The sequence below is a fragment of the Penaeus monodon genome, chromosome 38 (assembly GCF_015228065.2).
Source record: "Penaeus monodon isolate SGIC_2016 chromosome 38, NSTDA_Pmon_1, whole genome shotgun sequence".
NCBI classification, from domain to species: domain Eukaryota; kingdom Metazoa; phylum Arthropoda; class Malacostraca; order Decapoda; family Penaeidae; genus Penaeus; species Penaeus monodon.
The window spans coordinates 33,259,781-33,262,280 of NC_051423.1; the positions used below are offsets into that span (position 1 = coordinate 33,259,781).

General features: G+C 53.0%; 1 protein-coding gene across 2 annotated transcripts in view; it reads right to left on the reverse strand.

The window, feature by feature from the left end:
- LOC119596988 (adhesion G protein-coupled receptor A3-like) overlaps positions 1 to 2,500 on the reverse strand; it is a 162,135-nt gene that overhangs the window by 94,360 nt on the left and 65,275 nt on the right. The window lies entirely within an intron of this gene.

The window sequence follows — 2,500 nt, forward strand, 5'->3', positions numbered from 1 at the left end:
TCATCTCGACATGCTACGGTATACAGTACACAGCGGGGAGAGGGAGGTGGGGGAGGCAGTACGAATAGGGAAAAGGGGGTTCAAGTAAAGAGGCAGGGGAAGGGGAGGGGTTCGGATAGGGAGGAGGGGGATAAAAGTAATGAGGTGAGGAAGGGGGTACGGAAAGGGGATACTTGTAATAAGGAGGGGGAGGAGTACGAGGAGAGAGTATGGGGCGGGGGTGCCAGTGGGGAAGAGGAGGATACGAGGAGAGAGGAAGGGGGAGGGGCAGTTACGAGCAGGAGAGAGGGGAGGGGTACGGGGGAGGAGAGGGTAAACGAGTAACGAGAAGGGCAGGGAAACTTTCTCAGTTCCTTCTATAAAACGATTGGAAGCCGGCTTTAACAGCGATATAACCGCATGTTTCGTAAGCTGTAGAGCTCAGTATCTGACTATCGGATAAAGATTCGACTATCGGACACGGCCCTGGTCCGGAGGTCCGAATTCTGGCCACGCTTGTTTCCAGGTCGTGAAGACGGAGTGGCGGCCGTGAGACCGCACGACGTCCGCTAGAGGGGGTTCTCTTCGCGCATCGGCCGCGGCTCGTACAGGTTGGGCCGGGGGCAGGGAGCAGGGGGAGGTGTGGGAAGGGGAGGTCGTTACCATGGCCTTACACTCTCTCTGGGCGTTTGTGTTTTAAATTGGATACGGCTATTAAACGTCCCACGGAGAGCCGCTTATCTCAATTAAAGATAGCGATGACGCCGGCGGTCACAACAGACACATGATTCCCCGTAAACACACAGGCCAGCCGTCCCACGTCCCCGGCCGACAAAGGCGCTGACCCGACGAGCGCCGCTGCAAAAAGGGTCGGCTCGCAACACTTGTGCAAACCCAAAGCCTTGCTTATGAGTTCATCTGGCGGGGGACAGCAGCCGCCCTTGTCCCGCCCAACGCCTCGGCTGAGTGAATGGACGCGGCTCGGCGCTCGTAAATCCTCCGCACAGAGAAGCCCTGTCAGCCAGGCCGCTCGCACCCCCTTCTCCTCCGACCGCCCCTCGGCCTCTCACGCCTCCCAGAGTGCCCTCAATACCCTCGGTTCACCTCCCCGCCCCCCCTACCCAACCACCACCTCCGCCCGCGCCCTCCCTCTTAGCGCGGCCTCTCCGCCCTCCTCGAGCTCCCGTTCAGCCGCCCTCCGGAGACATGACCCCAGCCACCGCTTGCGGTCTCGTCTTGCAATGGCAACATCGGACTACTCGCCATCGAAACTGCCTCCAAAAGAATGGCAAGGGTTTTCCTCAAGGCTGACGGTGACACGCAGTGCAGAGAAGTTACTTCGAGGCAGCAGGCACCGTATCATGCAACGCGCGTGGGATCTGAGTGACACCAGGAAAGACACAGAGAAACGCATCGATGAACACAGGCCTTTCCCTCCGACAGACAAGAAACAAAGTGAGGTAGAAAAGAGGGACAGCGTGATTGTAATTTTTTTTTTTTTTTTTTTTTTTGCAAAAAAATAATAATGACAACCAGACAACAATAATAATAGTATCAACAACAATTCAAATAATAATATCAAGAAAAACGATGATGATTGATGATTGATGATTGATGATGATGATGATATGAATAACAATGATATGAATAACAATAATAAAAAAAAAAAATTAAAACAACAACAACAACAACAATAATAATAATAATAATAAAAATATTAAAACAACAACAACAACAACAATAATAATAATAATAATAATAATAATAATAATAATAATAATAATAATAATAATAACAACAACAACAATAATACAACAGCACTAAAGAAAGCAGTGCAAATCCTCCCCAGCGGCGCAACCCGAGCGCGAGACTGCACCTGTGGGCGGTCGGGCGGCGTCAGCCTGATGGGCGCGCCCTCACGGCGAGGCGAGTCAAAGAGCTGCTTCACGGATTGGCATCTGAGCCAATATTTACCTGCCACTCCTCCTCTAGAGGGTTAGGATGAGGCGGAGGGTGAGGAAGGAGGAAAAGAAGCACCCGTGCGCCCCATCCGCACCCACACATCCCATCCGCACCCACACCAGACACCCCCAGACCCCTCCCCCCCCTCCCCGTCTTCCACATTCCCACCCCCGACGGCACTTTCCTGGAACTTGTACCGATACGAGATAACACACTCGCTTTCTTCTCGGCCTCGGGGCGTGAGGCTGAATGGGACAGTGACAAATAGCGGGGAAAAAGCGAAGCTCGGTAAATAAGGAGAAGGAGAGGGAGGAGGAGGAGGAGGAGGAGGAGGAGGAGAGGGAGGAGGAGGAGGAGAGGAGAAGGAGGAGGAGAGAAGGAGGAGGAGGAGAGGAGGAGGAGGAGGAGGAGGAGGAGGAGGAGGAGGAGGAGGAGGAGGAGGAGGAGGAGGAGGAGGAGGAGCATGAGAATGAGAAGCAGGAGAAAAAGCAAAAGAAGCAAAAGGAGAAGGGAAAGGAGAAGATGAGAGATGAGAAGGGGGAGAATAATATGAATAATA